Consider the following 26,725-nt stretch of genomic DNA (forward strand, 5'->3'; position numbering starts at 1 on the left):
CACTGCGCATCATCAGGTCGGCACATACCCTCGTGTAAGTGCTTTAGGTTCGAAACAAAAAGCGCTAATGTTTTTAAAATTAATAAAAGTTATTTTGTTTATGGCGCATTCAATTCCGAGTTAAATAAAACAAAAAATACTGGTTATTTATTTTTGTAACATATTTTTTTTTTTTTTTTCGAAAAATAACATAAAACTTAACAATTCAAATTTGGTCATCAGGTTAGCATACATCATTTTTTTTCATTGTTGAAAAGTTTTTTAACCATGAAATTTTTTATAAAGTGTTACATATAGTAATTTTAACATTTTTATACAAAAATTAATAATGTGTCGATCCTCCTTGGTGATACCTCATAGATTCGATTGGGGAGCGATTCATACAATTTTCCATTATAATTAGGAGTGAAATGGTGGACCAAGCGTCGCCAGTGCCTTCAATTGTGGCTCATCTTTGTTGGAATATTGTTCCCAGACTCGTAAACTGCGAGCTAGCCATCCCAGCCACGTTTTCCTTATATTGGCGCCCCACACCATCACACCCCACACCCTACTATGAAGGCGATCCAACTAATGTTCCTCTTTGCGAAGATCATGGAAGTAGTAGTTGTATCCGTCCGGACCTTCCAAATTAATTTTTTTTTCATCCGAGAAGACAACGTAGCGCCAATCAGAATTTCATGTCATGTGCTTCCTCCCAAAATTCAAGCGCACTTCCTTTCTAGCAAAGCGTTTAGTGGGGATTTTTTCTTTAATTTCCAGTTTTTTAAATGTGAGGCACTACGTATCACTCTTTGAATTGTAGATAAGCTCACTTTAACATTAACATTGCCCTAATCTTTGCGGTCGAGGCGTGAGAATTTGAGGCTTCTCTCAAAATTGCTATCTTATCAGCGGCGGAAATCACTCTATTATTTCCTCCTTTGTTATTTTTGCCGTAATTCAACTTATTGAGGAATGCTGATATAACTTTACGACTTCTGCCCATTTTTGGATATTGAACTTTATTGACATCCACTGCTTCCTTGTAAGCTTCAATTTTGGATCTCTCCTCAACAGATACTTGATTTTCCTTTACCCATATTAAAGCCGAATAGTTTACTTTAGCAGTACAAAAATTGGTTGCAATACGCATTCAACTGTTGAAGATAAACTGAAAAAATTTGCGTAATGCTAACCTGATGACGAAAAAATTACAACACACTTCTCCATCAAAATAATAGAAAATAGCAAAACCAAATAACGGGTTCTTTCTTTCCACATGTTCTCTTTGCCGAGTGATTAGATTGTATACGAAGATCAGAAAAATAGAGTAAAAATAATTTTTGCTTGAATCTTAACAAGAAACAACTACAAGAGCAATTATATAAAGCTGATAGGGGCAGTGTATACACATGTCTATATTTCTGTTTACTTTTGTATTTACAGATTTCACTTCCCTTTCACAACCGAGGGAAAAGATCAAAAAGACTTCTTGTCGGCTACCGAAGCTAGCTCATTTCGGCTAATTAAATAAATAGGCGCTTCATTTGTTGTTGCCTCTCATTGTACTTGTTGTCTTTCATAGTGTACTTGGCCTACTTTTAATGCTCTTTTGCAGCTGCCACAGCCCTTTTAAATTGTATTTGCGCAATTAGAGGCGAAAGGAAGCTAACCATTTACGAATTTTTATGCAAACATGGCTCGTTTTCTTTGGCTGTCTTTTAGAGGATTTGCCTTTCTCAATTAATGAAAGCTGTGAAATGTTGTAACATACAAGTAAGCAAAGGCTAAGTTCGGGTCTAACTGAACATATTATACCCTTGCACTTTCCAGAATCGTAATTCGAGAAATTCCTTCAGGAAAATATCGGAATTGGGGATAGTATTGACCCGATTTTAGCTAATTCTTTGAAAGTTCGAAAATCTTTATACTAGGTATACATATAAGACTCATAGAAGTATTGACCCGATTTAACATAATTTTGCTACACAGAGAAACGATTATAAGGAGAAGATTTTCTCTAAATTTTAACTGTGTATACCATACATTGATCGATATTTTCGGTCAAAAGTCAACTATAGATACCAGAGTCCACATTTCCGATATTTGGGCACTATAACTACACAATAAATTATTGCAGCTATTTGACGTGCTTTTTATTCAATAATTGGGATTTATACAGTAACTATAATGAGAAAACCCATTACCCACCTCGCTCTTAATAGGTAACTGTTTCATATATGTATTTACGAACCCTTAAATAAATTTAGTTGTAAAATATTGATAAGATACACTTGTGATTTTAATAGAAACCACAATATCGAAAGTCAAACAAAATCTTAATATTTCTAATATACATATATGTTTTTTACAATATTAACCATCAAATGTGCATTTATGTATACAAGTATGTATGCGTGCACATTTCACAAACATAGCTTGTCTTTTATATATCGGAATTCGAAAAAAAACAACTTTTAATCATCGAAAACCGCTATATTGTTTTCAAAATATTCTCCATTAAGGCCTAAACTCTCTTGCATGCGTTGGAGCCTGATTGAGGTATATCCAAAACATGCCTTTTGAATGCATCAACCGTCTCTTCAGGTGTCGAAAAATATTGACTACTTAGTTTATTTTTTACGAACGGATATATAAAAGAAGTCAAGAAGTGCAAAGTCAGCATTATATGGAAGACGACTCATCAAATGGATGTTTTTAGTGTATGTATCATCACCTGTCACCATGTCATAGATGTATTTCGAAGAACCACTCTCGTATTTTATTAACATTTCTTTCGACCAATCGACACGGACGAAAATGTTCGCGATTTACTTCCATTTATTGGTCGAGAAGAATATTTTAAGTTACTGTAAACAACACGAAGAGCGCTTGTATGTCAAAATTTTTTGAGTATGCGTAGCATCAAAAATATCAAAATCGTCTCACATTTACACAACAGTTCGTTGGGGTGCGCAGTAGTACTTACCGTGAGCTTCACTGAACCACAGAGCATTTGCAACTAATACATATCCTACATATTAGGCAGTGTATGAGTAATTATAGTAGAGGTGTAGATAAAATTGCTGGGATTACAATTCGCTGGTAGACATTTTACACATTTAGGTATTTTATAAGCATTGATTCCTCAAAGTAGCAAGAGTAAGAAATATTTGGTTGCACCCGACCTTAACTCTTCCTTACTTGTTTGTTCTGTATTAGTTTCTACTTCTATAAAAGAACTTAGGCACAAGTCCGGTCGACAATTACGATTTCTGATGAGCCGTACCGAGGTGTCTCACAGATAGCATGGAAGATAGCATTATGGAGATTCACGATCTCGTACTGTCTAGCTATTGATGGAAACGCGAGATAACAGATTTTGCTGAAAATAATTTTTCAGCAGTCTTTTTCGCTGTTTGATATCAATTCGTTTTTGCTTAGTTTCGTGGACATGGATGAAGCAGGAAGCAGCTGGTAATCCACCAAACAACAAGCAGAAGCGGTCAAAATAGGCGATTATTCCCCAAGGAAGTCTAAGACTGCTCTATCGGCCAAAAAGCAGGTGGTCACCAGCAATTTCTAACATTTTTAGAAAAAAATTAATTGATGTGCTAAGCATTTATAGGAACGCCTTCCGAAAATCAAAAAAGTTTTCCCGTTTTTTTGTAGAAGAGTGAGAACGACACAAATTGAAAATTGTTAATGCAGGAATTTTAAATCTTTACCAAATATTCAGTAGATCAATGCCTACACGTATGAGACAATATAGACAGGGGTCGTGCCGTGCTTTACCACATATTTATGGCAACCGGAGTTCCTGTGACTTGCCGACTTTCGGAAATTTAACAATAAAACGTAAAAATGAGCACACGCATCCATACATATAAATAACAGTATATTAATAGAAGAGTTTCTTTGGAAAATAAGTTAAAAGATTTGAAGTGCAGTAGAGTGTGATAGAATAAAGACATTTATGTGCGTGTATACGTGTTTAGGTGAGTGTATGTGAGCGGTTCGAAGAAACACGCCGCCTGCAATTTTATAACAATCCTTTTTCAGTGAACCAAAAGATCAAAATTGAATGAAGCAAAAACGCGTGTATGAATTTTCTTACAAGAATATTCGCATGCCTAGCGATTATTTTTATTGTGAAGCGACGCTTTACCGCCGATTTTAGACACCGACTTTCTGTGTTTTCTTAATGACCTGTCATCGTCTTCTTATCCAGTCAAAGAACAGCACCCATGAAATCGGCAGATATTATTTTTATGTAGCTACGCTTCAATTTTGTTTTATGTACGGTGCTACAGGACGTATGGGCAATGTTACATTTTTGGCGCAAGCGTGTGTATGGATATGATGTATGTAAATGTATGTAAATTGTGATGCACAAACTTTATTTTATTCGAATTTATTTGAAATTTATCGCAAAATTGCTCTACCGTTACACTGTTGTATGTAATTTTTATACGAAGACCAGCAGATATATAAAGATGGATACATTAGAATCTCGTTAGGTGTTCCCTATAATTCGTAGGCCACATGTGTGTTCAGAGATCTTCTGCTTAATACTACAGGATACCAATTTTCTTGCATTTTTCTTTTAAATCCCATTTAATGCCTTTTCGCTGCTGCCTTTCGTTCTTATTCGCAACAATAACTCTTACGAAATTGCTATGGTCAGTGTCTCAAATGCGTTCTACATAACATATGCATACAATATTTACTACATACAAATAACAAATATCTCATAAAGCGCTGCAGAAGAATCACATAAGAAATAATTTCAACTGTAGACCTAACAAGAGGCATAAAAGTCAGCAGCCAGTCTTGGGTATAACGGCTCTTCATTTGCCGCAACATTTACGCTGTTCATGAATAAGACAAATGCGGCGTTTCAAGGTCCACACCGTTGCATGCACCAAGCAATGATATCGTTACTTTGTCTCAGCTGTTCCCCTTTCTTCTTCAATAAAATTGTAAAAATTGAGTAGTGCAAGGCAACACCGAGAATGTGCACTCATGTGCATATCATATATTCCCTGGCAGGTTTGCTACTTTAAGTCTGCAGAAGTTTTATAGAAAATAAATAATACAAGTTTTAAGAGAATTTGCGGTTTAAAAAACATTAGTGTGGAAAATTTGGTTCAACTTGTTCAAGTTTGATTCGCTTAATTATGTATTATATAATAATTATGACTTTAATTATGAATTATTATGAAAGTTTTGATTCCTCAATAAATTTGCAATGATCAAAATTTCTTACTTTGCCATCATATCGGGAAGAAATTGAAAATTTAATAACATTTTAATTTCCTTTTAATAACTAGAAACACATTCTCATTATAGAAGATATTTTGAAATATTTATTGTTTGTCAAATTTGACCTTTCCCCCGCTTCTAACCCTCACTTCAGCAAAATAAACACTAAAAGTTTTTCTAGTTGTAATAGTAAACTATCTCATGGCTATGACAATTAAATTTTTCCTCTTTCAGGCTTTAGTAAGTATGGTGGCGGCTACTAAACTACAATCTATAAAACCTATGTTTTCTGTCGTCCATCCGGACTAAAGTTAAGGAAACTCGGACTATCTAAGTTAAAACAAACGCCCAGGATCTCATATCGCCGTAAGATTTTGTAGTAAATGCAGTCCTAAAGCTGACTGATCCTTAAGCTTCGGTACTACAGCCCATTAGACAGAAACAAAACTTTGTTTTCATTATCCTACCAATAGAGTATTGCTTTTAAGACCCTGAAAAAACTTTTCAGCCAAAATCAGATTTAGATATTTTGAAAGTCCAGAACTGGCTTAAGCCTTTAGATGATTGTCCAAGATGCATAAGTATCCTTGATGTAATGTAAAGTACCGTCATTTTAAAATTAACTGCTTCGATTTCGTATGTGTAAATTTATTACGTGTTTATTTCCCACTTTCTTAAGATACTGCACAATTTTAATACCACAAGAAATTTTCCCAACTTCCGTCCTATAATATATACATATCTTATGTATAAACACTCACACTTGCATAAAGTACTTTGAGGCTAAAACACACTTGAAGCACAAAGTGTTATTAGCTTCTCAATAATCCTATAATTACAAGTACTCGAGCTTTTGAAAACTTGAATATTTGTATGTGTGGTTGTGGCCATGTGCAAGAAATGGCAAGCACTTAACCGCTACATGCGGTTTGTGGCCTGATAACTACTAAATGAACATGAAATCAAAAAAAAACAACTGCAATTATGCAGTAGATTGCAATTGCAGTAAGGCAATCATGCGTCATTCAACGGAGAGAAGAAGAATTAAAACATAGTGGTGAAGATATAAAAAAGCAGTTTAAAATGCAGCAGCAATAGAAAGAAAAATGATATAAGAAATGGCAGTAATCTTACGAAGGTAACCGAATAAATCTGGTTGCTTACAAAGTTTCAAAAATAAAGTTCTTATTTGCTGTATTTATTCATCAAGCTTTACAGAGTGGCAGTTGGCCTTCTTTATGATAAGGACCGTCTAGAATTTTCAAAAAGTTATTTTACGATTTTTGGCTCAAATTGCAACTTAGACTCACAAAACCATTACGCAATTGGCAGAAAGTGAAAAAAATTTGTTTCTGGTCTAATACGCGGTAGTGTCAAGCCGTTTGAAAGAGCGTACGAAATATTTCTTTGTGAATATTGAAATATTTTTGGAAGCAATACACTGCTAGTTTCGGAATATAATTTAACCGTTTTTACAAGACTGACATTTTGCTAAAAATTTTTAAATAGCTAAAAAAAACAAAATATGTGCAATTTTTGCGCAGATTGCTAGTACCATCGTTGCCAGAGATACCTTCTTTGAAAAAGATGAGCCCCAAAGGTGAATATTAAAGTTTTTTATACACATATACATATGCAAGCCGGAAGAATAGAAATTTTTTTCCAGTACTCTAAACTCTACTAGAATAAATTGTGAAAAATACGCCGGTTTGAGGGCTCTAGACTAGATTACCTCTTTAAGGAGATCCATAGTAACTTCGCCAGAAAATTTTTATTGCATAGTTATACAAACAGCAATTTTAGTTCTTTACTTTAACCTCCGTTCTTCTCGAGCCACCCTTGTATTTCTCACCAGTTGTTGTCGTAGTAAAGCAAATCTCTTTTGTTTTTGCTATTGTGAGCACACCTGACCGACAATGCATCAGTGCTGTCACGCTTATCGATTTGCCAATTGTTGCACGCAGCAGTTTGAAAATAAAAGCAATAAATATGTACTTCCAAACACATAAATAAATGCACACCTGTCTGCAAGCTGGTCGTAATTTCAAGGCTAACTCAAGCAATGCAAAGGAATTCAGCACATTCGAGGAGTGGATTTTGCTGACAGTATAAGCCTATTCTGAGCGAGTATACGAGAGTGCTGCAATAGTAACAACAAGCATTAGTAGCCCTAAACAGAGCACAATCAAAACATTACCCACACCAACATGCTGTTACGCCTCTCTTGACGCTGCCACCATTCGTTTTCGGAATGAACGTCAACTGAAGGCGCATATTGAACGCTTGCGCTTTGCATTTTCGAACTCACAAATCACGTTTACGATATTAACAGACACAAACTCGAGGCGGGCAAAGCTAAACAGCAGCAGAAATAACATCAGCAGCAGTTAGTGGCAACAACACACACAACTTTTGCACAATCCGTTTCTCCGCGGCGGCTGGTTTGTTTGTTCTCTGCAAGGTGTTGTTTAGACGCTAGCGGCTATAGTTCAGGTTAGTCCGTTGAGCTCTACGCACGTGTCCGCTACGCGCTCGCTCGCGCTCAATTCGTACGTCGAATTCGACGTTAATATCTCACAGAATTTACGCTTATGGATTTGCAACAAAGTAATTATTTAAAACAAGTAAAGTCTAAGTTGGAATATAAGCAAAAATGTCATAAGACTAAAGTCAGGAAAGTACCTTCAGCTACCAGGTTGTTCAATAAGTTTTGTCGTTTGATAAGAAAAACACGACTTTATGATTCAAAATACACTTTATCATTCAGTATAATCACCCTGCACATTAATATACTTGTTTCAACGATCCTCCAATATGTGGATCACATCCTTGAAGTGACAATACGGCAGGTCTGCAAAATACGCTTCATCAGACGTGAAGACCTCTGCATTTGATCAAAAACGCTTGCCACGCATAAATTTTTAAAGTTTTGGAAGTCGCTGGGGGGAAAATCTGATGAATACGATGGAACTATATAATACGAACTTTAATTCATGGATTTTAGCCATTGTCAAAATGCTCTCGTAACACGATGGATTATACTGATGAAAAAGGATTTTTTTCTTTTGCAAACCGGGTTTTTTTCACCAATTTTTTCCTCAACTGATCCAAAAGGTTGCCTTAATATTCAAAATTAATTGTTTTACCAGTTTGTAAGTAATTCACAAACAAAATTTCTCTCGCATCCCAAAAAAACTGGTGACATAACCTTCTTGGCCGATTTCCGGACACGAACTCGTTTCGAAGCCGAACAACCAGGTCTACACCACTCTTTAGCCTCTTGTGCTGATTCAGGATCATGGTGATAGACCAAAGTCTCATCCACAGTGATGAATTGATGCACAAACTCCACCTTGTCCTTTTTAAAACGCTCCAAATGTTGCTGAGAAAGTCACATTGAAATGCATTTTTGTTCCATTGTTAGTGAATGCGGCACCCATTGTACACACAGCTTTCTAAACCCCGAAATTTCACTTAAAATATAGCTCCCACTACCTAATGAGATGAGTAGAGTATCTACTATGTCGCTCTCAGTCAATCGACGATCTTCCTATACAATATCCTGTATTTTGGCTATGATTTTTGGTGTTAATGCCATTTTTTGAAGTCCTGCACGTGGATCGTCTTGAAGGCTTGTACGAACCCATGTTTCAATTCAGCAATCCATTTTTCTACTGTTCTAATTGTTGCTGAACAATCATTATCACTTTTAACAGTCATTCATGAATTTCTTTCGGTGTTACACCTTCCAAAAATAAAAATTTCATCACTGCACGATATTAAATTTTTTCCATTGTCAAAAAATACTCTGAAACGGCGACAGTAAATGACTTGTAAATGATATGTGTGATATAGTACGTGATATGAAGAGTGTACAAAAAAACAACACCCTCTCTTATCGAACAACAAAACTTATTGAACAACCTGAACTTGGTACCATTACCATAATTACTGATTCAGTTAAAGAAATTAACCAAAAGCTTCACCATTACAGCAGTTTGGGAAGGAAAGGACAATTGTGTTCAGCATTCTACCAATTGAATAATGAATTTAGTAGCCTTTCGATGTTTTGAAAATCCCAGATTAGCCCAACCCCTTTAGTATTTTATCTGTGGAAATGACATTTAAAATAAATATAGATAAATCAATTTAAAATATATATAAATAAACAAAAGACAACTGAAAAGACAACAAATAGGTACGAAATACAATGTAAAAATTTAAAAAGATTATAAGCCGGATGGCTTCATTGTATACATGGCGTATGCGTAACAGTTTTGAATATGATACTAACTTGAAAACCAGCACTGAAAATCCATAAAATAACAAGTATAAAAGAGCACTTAAATCTTAATTAATGCATAGAGAACTAAATTTTTGCAATGGGGTTTAAAGTGTAGAACACTCATAGTAGAATTATAGATAAAGTGCTTCCGGCTTCACTTTATCTATAATTCTACTATGATTTAAAAAAAAAACTTTGAAAGGTACTGATAACGTCCAGCATGCTGATATGTCTATTATTTTAGACAGTGTTATCATCATGCTTTGAAATCCTGAAAACATAATGATCTCGCTTGCTTCTGGTAACAGTTCTTCAATTAAAATTTTGTAAGGAAGAACGTAACAACAACGGTTAAAACAAGTCAATAAAGTTTTAACAGTATAAACGTTTAGATTTTGCTTAGATTGCGCTTGCGGGGAACCGACATTTTTAAATTTATTGAACCACTTAATATTCAATATTTTTAGCAACTCTTGTCACATTGTGTCAGAAATAACTATTTGTCATTGCAACACACGGCAGCCAAAATCCTTCCCACAATGAAAGCCAATTATCTTTGTCCATACAGCTTTAGTTCACCTGCTATATTTTGCTTTCTAATAATTTTTGAGTGTTTCTTACTTTGAAATTTGTCAACCTTTCCGCCTTCGGTATTATTTGTGCTGCCACTTGTTGTTTGTGCTTATTCTACTCGTTGTTTCATTCCTTTAGTTTCCGTGGAATTGAGTGGAATACTTGGAACTGTTGTGCCTTTTAATCATATCTTCATTAACTTCAAATTATGGGCGACTGCTGTGCGCAAATAAAGATGCATGCCTTTCAAGGTTGAGCCACATACACAAATACGCACAGATTTTCGCCAGAGAATGAAGGAGACCACATCAAAAACTTGACAAACTTCTCTCGTGCTCAGCGATGAGTTTTGCTAAGATTTAGGCAAGGTGTATTTCCTTTGATCACAAAGTTTGCTTTCAGAAATTTGACCACACAAAAGCAACAAAAATTTCCAAAAAGAGTATATATGTACATATATTATGATATAAAGAGCATTAAGGAGAATTTATAGGACAATATGGTTATTATGTTAAATGACACTGAATGATAAGACGACTTCTGTTAAAGCTTTAAGTAGCCTTCAATGCTATGAAAGCTGCTGACTTTGTACTTGTGACCCTGAAATAAATACGAGTGCTAAAGGCAGATTTTGTTGTCACTTTAAAATCCCGTTTGTTTGTTTGTTTTGTATAGTATATATGAACTTAAAAAGGGAAAAGAAGCATTATTGAGCAAAACCGTAAATGTATGTAGATATATACTAGTTTATAAAATGAAATTATATACGGAAATATCAGAAACCTAAAAACAAACAACAAATACATAATTAATATATCTTTATATGTGATATACATATTTATATAACTACACACACATTCCTACTCGCATTTATAAGGGAAATGAATTGGTAAATTATGTGGTGAGGTTTGGAAGTTTATTTTAAAAAAGTACTCCTACATAATCGATTACTATTTAGAAAAAATCGATGAAATAAAGAAAAACTACTGTATGGGCATCAAAATGAAGAGGATGTGTAAAATATCATAAATAATTAAACACTATTTCCCATTTTTCGACACATTTAGTATTATAACAATAATAATTGAGCAATTTTTTTGTGAGTGTTAAAATAAACAATTATTTAAACAGGGAATGGCGGTTAAGAAATATAAACGACGAAGAGCAATGTGATTTCGTAGCTTCTGAAAAACTGAATGGCATGAATTTTCTCTTCAGCGTATCTTCCTTGATAGCTTTAAAGTTCCTAAAGTCACTTCTAAAGTACTTGTTTTGGTGTTATTGTAGTATATTACTTGCGTAAAATAAAGAAGTGGTGTACTGTTAGCCTTTGGGCGTAATTGAAGTCTACAGTAAATGTCAACAAGTCAGCAAGTTCACGCTTGTGGAAGTGACAAATCAAGCCCCATAGCGGTTGTCAAACGAAACAAATAGCTTTAAACAACAAAATTTGAAAACGTCCACATGAGCATCTGTTATATATGGATCACTGGGCTGGTGGCCGGCACTAAATAAAGAATATAATATCAGAAAATTATATAGAATTCAGAAGACAGCCTGTGCAGGAGTTACCATGGCATTTTAGTCAGTACATGCTCCTGCACCAACCTCCAACAGACATTTTAATACGGAAAAAGGTAACATTTTCTGCCATTAGCATTAAGGAGATTCGGTGGTTGTTACGGATGGAGAATAGGTGAAAAAAGGTAGGAGAATAATACCTCGATTTAAGCCGACGGTCCACTGCACTGCGGTGTATCTAGATACCTCTATTTCTTTCCTTACACTATGCACTCTGTGAGTGCCCAGCTCTATCACAAATTATACATCGAACGGAAACCATCAACTACCAAACTTTGAATGTCTCTCTACAAAACGCAAACCGGAGATAGAGGACCTTACTTCGCAATAGTCTACTTGGTTCGAAGTAGCACCTATTGGCAAGAGTTATTCTGCGTTAAATTCCGAGGTTGACATTGTCGTTCACCGTCAAACCCATTTGAGATGCTTTCTTATCCTGTCTGGAGAAAGCAGAACTAACGGCACGGGTGTTGAGGCCAATGATATCAATATCGTCGGCATACGCCAGCGATATGTACAATCCTTTAGAAGATTTTAGCTGCTCGATTAAGTTCTGCAGCACGAATTACTTTCTCCAGCAGAAGATAGAATAAATCGCATGATAGGGAGGCCATTGTCTGAAAACTCGTTTGGTTTCGAGCGGCTCAGAGATGTCAATTTACATAACTGTACTAATTTCGCGGGGATACCAAATTCAAACATAGAGGTGTAAGGGCAGATCCTTTTCGTGCTGTCAAACAGCTCTAAAATCGGCGAAGAAGTGGTGCGTGTCGACTTTCTTTTCACGAGTTTTTTCCAAAAACATTCCACATGGTGAATAACTGGTCAGTTATTGATTTTCTAGGGCAGAAACCATACTCCAATCAATTTGTTGACGGTGGGCTTTAATTTTTCACACAATACGGTCAATAGAGCCTTAAACGCGAAGTTGAGGAGACTTAACCCACGGTAGCTGGCGCAGATTGTGGCGTCTCCCCTTTTTTCTTTTGGGCATGCTTTCGTCCAACCATATTTACAAAGAAGCTGATGCATGCTCCTTATCAGTTCCTCGCCGCCGTGTTTATATAGCTCTGTAGCTCCGCCGCCTTGCTGTTCTTCAGACAAGTAATTGCTATTCGAACTTCCTCATGGTCGGGCAATGAAACGTCTGCTCAATCGTCATCGATTGGGGAATCGGGTTCGCCTTCTCCTTGCGTTATGCTGCCATTCAGCAGGCTGGAGAAGTGTTCCCTTCATAATTTTAGTATGCTCTGAGCATCAGTCACTACATCCCCTCTGAGGGTCCTACAAGAGTATTTTCCGGTCTTCAACCTTCTGTTAGTCGCCGCATCTTTTCGTAGAATTTTCGAGCATTACCCCTGTCGGCCAGCTTATCAAGCTCTTCATACTCACGCATTTCGGCCTCTTTCTTTTTCTGTCTGCAAATGCGTTTCGCTTCACTCTTCAACTCTCGGTATCTATCCCATCTCGCACGTGTTGTGGTCGATTGTAACGTTGCGAGGGAAGCTCCGACTTATGGAACCAAAAGTCATTTAGGAACATCAAAATTTCCTACCTAAAAAATCGTTTGATTAAAAAATGCAAATCGAAGAATTTCACTTAAAACTGACAAATTATGCGCTCAAAAAATATTAAAGATGAGTTCGAGCCACCAACACTTAATTACACAATTACCAAGCCATTGCAATTATAACAATAAAGATAGCGTATACATAAGCATGCACCGTGAGTTTCATTTGCAATCATTGCACTTTATTCTCTTAAGCGCTACAAAATTGAAAACTAAGCAAAAGCTTTAGCTCGAAATGTGGAAATAAAGTTGGATATCACAGAAATATAAAGTGCGTACTCTTTGAACACACTCTTACAGAAACACAGAAAGCAATGTTAAAATGAGATTGTACCGCCCAACAGTAAGCTCTAGATCTACATAAAAAATAAAGATACGGAATAGATATATGCATAAAATGTTTGCAAGCAATGTGTAAATTTTTATTGCGGCTATTGCTTTAGCTTCTGTTTGGGTTCATCACAATAATAACTACAAATAAACAGGCTCCGATAGCCACCGAAATCACCCACAGTACGCGGAAGCAAACGCTTTGGCAAAGGCAAATGTGCAAATAGGGTAAAGAAGTAAATTTTGAAGTCTGATAAGCAAGCGCTCACTGGCTTTAGAAGCTATTAAACTAAAGTACGGTTGAAGCAATAGAGGATGCAATAAACAAGGCAGGAAAGGGAAGTACATGGTCGTAAAGCGAGCTGGTTTTAAAGAAATATCTTCAATTTTTTTAAAGCGCTGCTGTTATGAAAATTTTTGTTGAGGAATTTTCATTAAAAAATTGTATTTTCTGTGACTGAGGAGAGGAGGCAACAGGACCTGTATCTTGTATTGATTTTTATCTTTTTTGTTAGGTGATATTCTTTCAGCCTATTATAAGAATGAGTGGGAAGAACAACTCCTTTTTATGCTAGGCAACACTGATGACACCCCGAAAAATCTTCATAAATTATTTATTTGTTAATGTCTTTTTAAAAAGCGGTCCACTAACAACTCAATCTGTAATTCGAAAAATTCTAAACATTCTCTTTACATGGACTTCGGAACATATACCATCCTTACTCGTTTCTTACACGAAGTTATTTTCAATGTTATTCGCTCTTTTTATATTTGTATTGCCACTTTCAACTTTTTGTTGCCATGTCGAAACATTTCAAAAGTATTAAAACTACTCACATACGCAGGCTCTTACACAGCGAACCAGCACGGCTTTGAGGCAATGTGGCAATGCATTGTGCCTAGAAATAGCAAGTGCTAAGCAGGCATCAGTCGCAGAAATAGCAATAAAATAATCGAGCTTTCGAGTAAATTATTTGGCCAGCCTACATTTCAATCGGCTTCACACCTAAACTTATTTGGCGTACAAACGAACGACTGGAGGCCACTTAGGTTCAACTGTTTACTACCAGAAGACATGCATGCAGACAGCCGAAAATGTAATCTACTAAAGCATCTTTTGTTCCTTTTTCTCCCTCGAATATTTTGTGTAAATAATCGCTAACCGCTTGCCATACACCACTGAACTATTTCGGGAGCAATGCTGGTTGCAAATGCCAGTGCAACGCACAACCGCTGCCTGATTTTCACCACAAACACTTTCGGCACCGGCAGCCACATGATGGGTGGCACTTCCGTTCCTTGGCGGCTTTACACCCTTCTTATCATGCCCTTTTGGTGACTGTGGCTTGCAACCAAACATAAACGAACGTCGCTGACGGGTGATGGGTTTGCAATCACGCTTCTAGCTGAGCAGCGACTGCGACGTTTGTGGCACAAGCAATATAAGACTAATGCTGGGCATTAATTCGAGTAAAGCTAGAGAAGGTTAGAAATGAGTGTGACTCTTTGAGCATCATAATCAAATGTATTGAGCATAATGAAGCAGTACCAACTGAGGTGTCGAAAGGGCCATTATAGCGAGCAGCGTTGAAAGTTGCAGTCTTTCTCATTGATAAGCATATACGCCCAGCAAGCAAGATTTTTCTATTCTATTCCATTTTGTCACTTTGCGTTTCATTTCAATTTGTAGGTGTGTATTTTTGTAGAGAAAGGGTAAGAAGCAATACGCGATTCGAAAGTTATACGCATGAAGGAGTACCAGTCCCCAAGTTCCAAAACATCCGAAGGAACAACACGACAGCATGACAGTGATACACAAAGTGAGAACGGGGAAGATGAGTGCCAAAGATGGCAAAAAAGATGCTAGTATAGCTGGTGTAGATAAACAAAATCACCTAAAGCTATTTCCTCCGTGAAAAATGTTTACCAAGGCAGCGGCGGTAGATAAGCACCGATAAAGGATTGCGACGCATTTCAGGCGTGTCTGCGAACAAACTAGAAGAAAACCCAACTAATAAGGACTAAAAAAATAATATCACATTTATTTACACACAACAGCCACTCCGAGAAAGTGTAAATTGGTGGAAATCCTGCATCCTTTTCTATCCACTTGTAAATCTTGATGTTCTGGTTTGTAATTGCAAATTGCGCTCCTTTATTTAATCTCTCAGCAGTTGACACTCTGCTATTAGGACAATAAGATAGTGTCAGAAAATAGAATGATAAATGAAATGTAACCACTGCTGAGTTCTACAACAATAGCAAATATAATATATTATACTTATATAAACATACAGATGAATTTATTTCCGGAGTTAATAAAAATTTAAGATAAATGTTAACTGCAATAAGGAATTCAATTCGGTTATTATCTTGTCATACAGAAGAAGTGAGTGATATTTTTTAGGCTTGGGTTGATAAGGAAGAGAGGTACATCATGGGGGTAGTCTTTCTTTAAAATGGCTACTGTTAGGCGATAATTTTGCTTATGTTGGAACATCTTAACCCGACGAAAGTAAACTAGCTCAGGAATTTTTTCTATCTTTGAGCACTCTTCAAAGTGCAAAAATTAAACATAAAAAGATACTTCTGTGAAAGCAGTTAAAGTGAAATAATCAATTGTTATTTTATCTCAGTTTATGAGAATTTACTAGTACTTATTCGAGACGCTTCTATTAAAAGCTTCAAGAATCGATGAAAACTAAACGTGTACATCACTTTTTGCTAAATATATTATCCTACAATCCGTGATTTTCATTCATTTACGAACGAGTCATCGAAAATTGAACTCAACCATCTGAGACGAAGCAGCGGCCAACATTTGTAAGAGATAGTCTTCAAAAAATAAACCTCAAAAAATGTTCTTTCGAATGATAATAAACATTTTGTGCTACTTTCGCTTTCCTTTTCCTTCATTTCAAACTAATCTTCTCCATTGACTGATTTTTACAAAAAAAGTAGCAGAATATTTTAAATAAAAGCAAAATATTTAATTAATCATCAATTTTTAATTTGCCGCCTTCAATGCAGTCTTTACCAGATGTAATAAACTTAACGATTTTTTTGGTTCTCGAAACACTTTTCATAAGCACTTTTTGGATGGCCTTTAGCCCCTTCAGCGTTCATCTTTTCGATCGAGTGAAAACGTGCTCCACGGAGCGGTAAATATCAGTTTGGGGAACAAGAAAAAATAACGCGGAGCCTAATCTGGTGAATACGGTGTTTGATTGATGGTACGGATATGCAATGCGTTTTTGGACCAAAAAGGCCTGCATATGATTATTGTACGAGTAGTACTCTATATGAGATTTATGGGAGTTACAATAGCTGCTTGTTCAATTTAAAGCCAGTCTTTACTTTTATGTTAAAGAGTCTGGACTATAGACATTTCTTTGTCACATTTTTTTCTTCTCTGTTCTTATTACTTTATTTTCAGTAGTGTTCAAGTTATTTAAGATATGAAAAATATACCTGCTAAAGCAATTAGTAGTTCTTGTTTAATGGCGACATTGGAACATTGATTGCATCTTCATTCCAAATTATTTTCCACAATCAGTCCAGTCGGACTTAATTGAAATCTTGTATTATTATGAGTTATGGAATTTTTCGACAACCTTTTTGACCGTTCGGTAACTTTCAGAAGAGCGTTAAGACGCAAATCAAGCTGAGGGACTTTTAAACTTCGGTGAAATGATTTTTTATAAAAATAAATGCTTCTACTTTAAATCCTTCAGAACTACAAGGTCAGGCAAAAGAAACAGAACTTTTTAAATATAACTGTTTCTGGTGGCGGCACCTATTAGTGGGTATATGAAATAAAAAGTTTGATCTCTTGTTGACATTTCGTAAAAATTTTAAGATAATTGGATAACTATAATCGACGTTATCGATCAAAAAGTAACAGCAGCTTATGGCCATCGGTCGTAAAATGCATTTTGAACAAGGAGCAAATATTAAATTTTGTTTTAAACTTGGGAAAACGTTTACTGAAACATTTCAAATGATGAAAAAAGTTTATGGTGATCAGTGCCTACTCCGTAGTAATGTGCATGTATGGTTTAAGCGATTCCAAGAAGGTCGGGAGGACCTCTGTGACGATCAGAAGTCGGTCGTCTTCAGAAGTCAAAAATAAAGAAAATGCTAATTTGTTTTTACGATTCCGAGGGTATTGTACACTAAGAGTTCGTCCCACCTTGCCAAACGATTAATGCTGTGTTTTACCTTGGTGTTATGAAGCGTCTTTTGTCACGCATTCGCCTGTTGCACGATAATGCGCCGTGTCATCGGTCAACGCTTGTCACTGATTTTTGGACAAAAATTCCATATTAACCATTAATCACTCACCGTACTCACCTGATCTGGCACCCTGTGATTTTTACCTATTTGGAAAACTTCATTTGCCCATGAAAGGACACTAGTTTCAGGACATTTCAGCTATCCAAAAGGCGACGACCGATATTCTCAAGAGTATTCCGAAAAATGACCTTAACCACTCATTTGAAATGCTAATTGACCGGGCTAAACGCTGTATCGAAGCACAAGGAAACGACTTTGAATGAAAAGATATAACTTTTGAAAAATATTAATTTTTTGTTGTTTCTTTTAACAATCCTGTTTCTTTTGTGACAGACTGTATGTATTTCTCTATCTCCTTCTAATATATTTCTCATATATGAGAGAAACTCTGGGTCTGGTAGTGAACGAGGGCAAAACGAAATATCTCCTGTCATCAAACAAACAGTCGTCGCACTCGCGACTTGGCTCTCACGTCACTGTTGACAGTCATAACTTTGAAGTTGTAGATAATTTCGTCTATTTAACACGAAATGCTGTGTTAACAGCATTAACACCACTAATAATGTCAGCCTGGAAATCCAACGCAGGATTGCTCTTGCCAACAGGTGCTACTTCGGACTGAGTAGGCAATTGAAAAGTAAAGTCCTCTCTCGACGAACAAAAGCTAAACTCTATAAGTCGCTCATAATTCCCGTCCTGCTATATGGTGCAGAGGCTTGGGCGATGACAGCAACCGATGAGTCGACGTTACGAGTTTTCGAGAGAACAATTCTGCGAAAGATTTATGGTCCTTTGCGCATTGGCCTCCGCGAATATCGCATCCGATGGAACGATGAGCTGTACGAGATATACGACGATATTGACATAGTTCAGCGAATTAAAAGACAGCGGCTACGCTGGCTAGGTCATGTCGTCCGGATGGATGAAAACACTCCAGCTCTGAAAGTATTCGACGCAGTACCCGCCGGGGGAAGCAGAGGAAGAGGAAGACCTCCACTCCGTTGGAAGGACCAAGTGGAGAAGGACCTGGCTTCGCTTGGAATATCCAATTGGCGCCACGCAGCGAAAAGAAGAAACGACTGGCGCGCTGTTGTTAACTCGGCTATAATCGCGTAAGCGGTGTCTACGCCAATTAAGAAGAAGAAGAAGATATGAGAGAAACTAAGTCATAAAAGCTGTTTTTGGTAATAAGTCGACTCTAGCGACACCTAGTGTTATATAACACTAAAATTTTCTTTTTATGTTTAATAATCTTATACTATTTACAAGTGATAAAAGTTAATATTATAATTTTACAAGCTTATTACAGTTAAGACCCACCAATTTTAATATTAATTTAAATGTGGAGCTAACAAATAAATAACAAACAATTACTTAAAAAAGCAAAGAAGTGCTTAGATAATCACTTCAAACAGTTATTAGCAAATAATAAAAATGTAAATTGCTTTCACCAATAGAGTTTCCAGAGAAAAGTTTCGGATAGCGATTTAAAAGCCATAAGAAAGCTCTTTCATTTATTACGATTTTTGAGTGTTTATCAGCAATAACTTTACTTTACAAAAACAAAACAGAATACAAACGCACTTATATAGTGGTTTGAATATTACATAACAAGATATGTAAGCATATGTATATAATATGTAGATATATACTTACTTTATAGTTAGACCAAAAGCTGTATATGTATACGAGGTGTGTTCAAAAAGTATCGCGAATTTCGAATTTTTTGTGGCGTTATGTTGGTACTCATGTCTCTCACTTATGTCGACAAGCTCGGCCATTTTGAATGTTCATTTAATTGTTGACAGCTGCTTTGCTTGCACGTGTTTTGGATCGTCTTTGATTTTTACCTATTCAAAAAAATGGATCAAAGTACATGTATCAAATTTTGTGTGAGAAACGAAATTAAGTGCGCGGATGCATTCCTAATGTTGACTGTGGCATACGGAGAAGCTACCTTGGACCGAAGCAACGTTTATAGGTCGTACAAAATGTTCTCAGAAGGCAGAGAAGATGTGAACGACGAAGAGCGTGCCGGACGGCCGAGCACTTCAACAACAGACGAAAAAATTAATGAAATGGAGAAAATGGTATTGGCCAATCGTCGAATCACCGTTTGAGAAGTTGCTGAGGACCTAAACATATCGATTGGCAAATTGGCTTTTGCACCACGATAACGCCCCTGCTCACATATCGTTGCTAGTGCGCGACTTTTTGGCCAAAAACAACGCACTAATGATGCCGCAACCCCCATATTCCCCAGATCTGGCCCCCTGTGACTTTTTCTTGTTCCCTAAACTGAAGAGGCCCATGAAAGGACGACGTTACGCTTCTCATGACGAGATAAAGACGGCATCGAAGGAGAAGCTGAAGAAGATAAAAAAAATGATTTTCTGAAGTGCTTCGAAGATTAGAAAAACCGTTGGCACAAGTGTATAATATCTCATGGGGATTACTTTGAAGGAAACAAAGTAGATATTCATGAATAAATAAATAATTTTTGAAAAAACACAAAATTCGCGATACTTTTTGAACACACCTCGTATGTATAATACGTGCAACTCCGAGGTGTCACTTTATTTCATTTTCATTACAACACTTTATTACTTTCTTTTTCCTGCCACCTTTTTCGAGCATTTTATATTTGCCAATTATTTCCCTCATTATAAAAAGCCAACGATAACTAATTACATAGGGGAGCAGAGTAATTGGAAGAAAGAGAAAATCAACAAAAAAGAAGAAAAGTATTGCCTTGGCCAAGTGGTGCAAGTGTTGTTGCCCGGTGTGTGCTGGTGGCATTGGCAATATTTGCGCTTCTCATTTGAGTCCTTTGGGGGTTGTGTGTGTTGGGCGGTGTGTAAGTGTATGTTTGTGGGCGCTAGCTAAGCAAGAAAATGAAATGACAAGTAAAATTAATACACGCACGCAGAAGACGTCGACACCAGTAGTGGCTAGCAATTGAGCTGCAAAATAACTTAACACATCGCCAGAAAGTGAGCAATGAGCATTAAGGATTATTTTCAGGAGCTTCAAGAAAAACCTCGAGCTACAAACAATGCAGCCAACAACAGCAACAATATACGTAATAATTGGGCCTTTGGTGTCGATAGTAAATTACTACGAAAACAAACTACAAAACTTTAATAACAATAATAGTAACAATTAATGTTGGAACTCGACAGCGCTTTTGTTGCCTTTATATTGGATTAGTTCTTTTTTGCAGTTGCGAGCGCTTAACTTATAAATTCAGGGGTGGGATGCAACACAAAAACTCAAGGCTTTACTGCTGCTTATTTCTGCTGGTAGAGCAGGTTATAATTAATATACCGGGGCAATCAACCGAAAGAATCGCTTCGCATATAATTGGAGCAGTTAATGCCCTCTTGTGAAGTAGCTTACCTCCCATTTAGCGAAAAAACTTATGCTTCTATGTGACTCTAGCATACATTTTAAGGAGTTACAGGAGAGTAGAAAATTTTTTTATTTAGAAATCTGTACATATTTTACTGAAAAGAACTAACGAGGCTTATAAAACAGTCTTCCTGAAATAAGCGACGGAGAGATGACAGTTTGACTACGAGGAAGAATGGAAGAGAATAGTAGGAAGCTATGTTCTCACGCTCTGTAAGTGAACTTAGATTTTCACTTTGCATCAATGTGTCATACTATCTTTAAGATAATTTATGGGAGATCTATTATTATGAAGATATGCTTTCATATGCCATATAATGAAAGAACAGACCTTAGATGATGGCGTTCTAACTATATTTCCAAAAATGAAACCATAGAGGTGTAAATTTGTAAAAGAAGGAAAAGGAGAAGAAAAGATAATGTTTTTACACTGATTTGATTTACGGAAGTTTTGCAAGGTAGGAGGTTCATGTAAGTATAAATTCCTCAGTACGAATTTCGTATTGATGTTGATATTATGTATATTGTCGACTAATACGATCTTATCCGATTACAACTAAACTTGAAAAACTGAAATGATGTAGAGACATAACACAATACATATTCCGAGCTGATTTGAAATATATAGAATCTAATGACCACCCGAATTTCTATAGAAGCACCTACCCTTAATACACTGGACTAAGTATCCCTAACGTATATATTTCCGTATTTTTCATTATTCGACTTATTTCTATATATTTATGCCAACAGATTTTGTGTTACGTAAATCATCACGTTGAGCTTGACAAGATGGACGACAGAGGTAATGCTCGAAAATTCTACGAAAAGATGCGGCGACTAACAGAAGGTTTCAAGACCGGAGCATACTCTTGTAGTACCCAAGGAGGTGATCTAGTAACCGATGTTCAGAGCATTCTGAAATTATGGAAGGAACATCTCACCAGCCTGCTGAATGGCAGTGAAAGCATTACGCCAAGAGAAGGCGAACCCGATTACCCAATTGATCACGATGGAGCAGACGTTCCATTGCCCGAACATGAAGAAGTTTGAATAGCAATTACCCGTCTGAAGAACAACAAAGCGGCGGGAGCTGATGGATTGCCGACAGAGGTATTCAAACACGGCGGCGAAGAACTGATAAGGAGCATGTATCAGCTCCTTTGTAGAATATGGACGGACGAAAGCTTGCACAAAGATTGGAATTTAAGTGTGCTCTGCCCAATCCACAAAAAGGGAGACCCTACGATCTGCGCCTACTACCGTGGGATAAGTCTCCTCAACATCGCGTATAAGGTTCTATCGAGCTTATTGTGTGAAAAATTAAAGCCCACCATCCACAAACTGATTGGACTTTATAAGTGTGGCTTTTGGCATGGAAAATCCACAACCGATCCACACCATGCCCAAATTTTGGAAAAGATCCGTGAAAAGATGATCGACACCACCTCTTCGTCGATTTTAAAGCTGCTTTTGATGGAATGAAAAGGATCTGCCTTAATGCCGCGATGTCAGAATTTGGTATTCCCGTAAAACTAATACGGCTGTGTAAACAGACGTTGAGCAACACCAAAAGTTTCGTCAGGATCGGGAAGGAAGGCGACTTCATTTCGTGTGACTTCTTCAATATACTGCTGCAGAAAATAATTCGAGCTGCAGAACTTAAAAGAGAAGGTAGCATCTTCTATAAGAGTGTACAGCTGCTGGCGTACGCCGACAATATTGATGTCATTGGCCTCAACACCCGCGCCGTTAGTTCTGCTTTCTCAGCAGAAAAGAGACATGTTACATAAAAATATGATGAAAATGAATGAAATTCTGAAAAAATTTTGGTTACGTCTGTTTAGAGGTAAGACATTTCAAGCAACATTAGAGGCTACCATGGCAATTTAAATTTTAAAAACAATTGATATGTAAACGTTTGCAGTAACATGATTTAAAGTTGAAGTTGCTGTACTTATTGCATTTAAAAATCAATGTAATCAGTTATTTTGAAATATTTATTTATTTATAATAATTCATATAACAAAAAGAGTTTTATTATATAAATACAAAAACGCAGCACAGGCTACGAGGCCTTCAGCCACCTCGTAATTATAACTAGGTGAAACAAGTAAGGAAGGGCTAAGTTCGGGTGTCACCGAACATTTTATACTCTCGCATGGTAAAGTGATAATCGAGATTTCATAATACGTCATTTACATATTTTTCAAATACCGTATTTTTGTAAAGTTTTATTCCGCTATCATCATTGGTTCCTAATGTACTATATATTATACAGAGAAGGCATCAGATGGAATTCAAAATAGCGTTATATTAGAAGAAGGCGTGGTTGTGAACCGATTTCACCCATATTTCGTACATGTCATCAGGGTGTTAAGAAAATATTATATACCGAATTTCATTGAAATCGGTCTAGTAGCTCCTGAAATATGGTTCTTGGTCCATAAGTGAGCGGCGCCACGCCCATTTTCAATCTTAAAAAAAAGCCTGGGTGCAGCTTCCTTCTGCCACTTCTTCCGTAAAATTTAGTGTTTCTGACGTTTTTTGTTAGTCGGTTAACGCAATTTTAGTGATTTTCAACATAACCTTTGTATGGGAGGTGGGCGTGGTTATTATCCGATTTCTTCCATTTTTGAACTGTATATGGAAATGCCTGAAGAAAATGACGGTGTAGAGTTTGGATGACATAGCTATAGTAGTTTCCGAGATACGTACAAAAAACTTAGTAGGGGGCGGGGCCACGCCCACTTTTCAAAAAAAATTACGTCCAAATATGCCCCTCCCTAGTGCGATCCTTTGTGCCAAATTTCACTTTAATATCTTTATTTATGGCTTAGTTATGACACTTTATAGGTTTTCGGTTTCCGCCATTTTGTGGGCGTGTCAGTGGGCCGATTTTGCCCATCTTCGAACTTAACCTTCTTATAGAGCCAAGAAATTCGTGTACCAAGTTTCATCATGATATCTCAAACTCTACTCGTCACCCTGATCACTTTGGTATATATAACCCTACATCTGACTCTTTTAGTTTTTTTAGGACTTACAAACAACCGTTATGTGAACAAAACTATAATACTCTCCTTAGCAACATTGTTGCGAGAGTATAAAAATTCTATTTGCTAAGGGTTAGTAAAGATGTAAGTTGCTTAAATATGTTTTAACAAATCGTTGGTTTTTAAGAATCTATATAATCATCACGTTTTTTTCTGAAGGTTCACTTAGTAGTTTTATGAGATCAATGTTGCCAGAGTTGTGGGCTGTTGGGTGAAGCATCGGACAAGTGTGAGTAAGTGTTTAATAGAAGCGGTGTCATCGCAAAGGGGGCAAATGGATGGGCTTTTACCCGATAGTAAGTGGGCGTGTGTTATGATAGTGTGTCCAATCCTTAGTCGAGTATATGTCTTCATTGCGCTAGTTGGAACTGTTGACGAGTAGATTATTCGAATTTCTGGCTGGGTTTATGACCGCGTAGTGATGTTTGAATGTTTTCCATTCGCTTGCGTTTTTTTGATGCCTTTTGTGCTTAATAAGGTTAGAAATGTCTTGCTTGGTTGAGACGTAGTATGTTAAGGCAGGAGTTCTGGCTGCATTTTTCGCAGCGAGGTCTGCAAAGTGGTTGCCTGTAATACCAGCATGGCCAGGGATCCACATTACTTGGATTTTCTGAGGGGCACCAATGACCGCGTCTCTGATAACTTCTATTATGGGATTGCGATTGGAAGGAGACGTTATTGCAGACATACACGATTTGTTGTCGGTACAGATGAGGAACTTTCCTTTCGTCTTTTTTGCGTGATTGACTGCATGAAAAATAGCAGCTCCTTCAGCGGTAAATACAGAGCTCGTTGAGGGGAGAAGCCAATTGCAAATAATTTCTCCTGTGGCAGTGACAACTGCTAACGAAGTGGAATCGATGGACTTGGAGCCATCCGTAAACAATAACTTCCAGCCATTATTTGTATAATTAGATTCCAGTTCAGCAAAGGTTTGTTGAAAGACTTCGTTTGTTGTGTTTTGCTTGGACAAAAACATAAGCTTATTCTGTAGGATTTTATCATTGATCAGACAGGGAGGATGTCGAGAGGTGAATATTTGCATGTTGCGTTACGTAAAATATTATTTTCTATTTTGAAATAAAAACTAGGGTTTGTTAAGAAAGAAGTAAAATAAAACAGTTCGTCTTGTTTATTTGTGACTCTGAGAAGCTGCCTAAATTAAGAACTCTCATCAATGAGAAAAAATATATAAATTTCGAGGCAAGCTATTGATGATTTTAAACTAAAAAACAATTGAGTTTTTACACTATTTTCTAATCATTATAGTTGTCTGACAAAAAAATATTGGAAAAAATACATACAATTTAACCCTTTTTGATATCGTTTTTCCTTAAGTTGCATTAATAAATTCTTTAATATGCGACAATTATGTTATGATAAGTAAATTTGGATACATATTGTGTCAACCAGTTTCCTCCTATCCCACAAACGCCTTTTCCATAAGCCCCTAGACACTTATAAAACGGCACGCTCAGGCTGCAAATGAAAACGAAACTTTACTTAATGTGACAATTATCGATTATTAAAGTATGTTTAAATCTAAATATGTATATACGTATATGGGGAATGTTTGGCCTAACTGTTTCCCCTTTCATTAACCACCACCAATTTTGGTGCTAAATACGCAGTTCACATAGTTATGTTCCGTAGAGATATAAATTCTAACATGCACACAAACAGACACATTTTCACATACTTTTAAACATACATATGTACACCATCTGGCTTCCTGTCGCACTTCTGCTTTCACAATCATTTGGTCACATACGCTCTATTTTTCTTATTTGTAGCGCAGTGCAGCATTTTAATAAACATCAGCACCCGTATGGCACTGACATTTCAACTTCCACATTTACGTCATTACCTTCACTTCTGTCGTCAAATTTAGCATTTCCTGTCAGTTGAGAGGAAGCCGCTCATGCCACTGGTGCTTTCTAACTACCATAAACACCGGAGCGCATTTAGTCCTCTTAAAAAATTCGAAACCAAACTGAATGGTTAAGTGGCAGTTGGAAAGACGGAAGTTAAATTGAGAGCATAGAAAGCGGGTTGTTTGCATTAATTTGACCACTGCTGAATACTTGAGAATTTGTGTTTTTTATAGCAATTTTATAAATTATAATTTAAAAATATAGAAATACTATTCTCAATAAAGGATTCTCTTCAAATTTCGCTTATATATATGACCGATCGGACTCAACTATACAACACTGGTTCCATATATTCAGCACCGATGGGTTTGAACAGTTTTGGGTTCGATTTGGAAAATTTTTGGTCATGGTGCCACATATCCAAAATATGTCCTGCGTGCAATGAATCTCCGCATGATACAGGCCACCTCTTTGCATGCTCCACCAACATCACTTATCTGAT

The 26,725-nt window shown here is 36.6% G+C and overlaps 1 protein-coding gene across 2 annotated transcripts in view; it reads left to right on the top strand.

Annotated features, from left to right (window-relative positions):
* Positions 1 to 26,725, top strand: part of LOC120766241 (membrane alanyl aminopeptidase) — a 107,197-nt gene that overhangs the window by 9,501 nt on the left and 70,971 nt on the right. The window lies entirely within an intron of this gene.

The sequence above is a fragment of the Bactrocera tryoni genome, chromosome 1, assembly GCF_016617805.1.
Source record: "Bactrocera tryoni isolate S06 chromosome 1, CSIRO_BtryS06_freeze2, whole genome shotgun sequence".
In the NCBI taxonomy this organism is placed as follows: Eukaryota; Metazoa; Arthropoda; class Insecta; order Diptera; family Tephritidae; genus Bactrocera; species Bactrocera tryoni.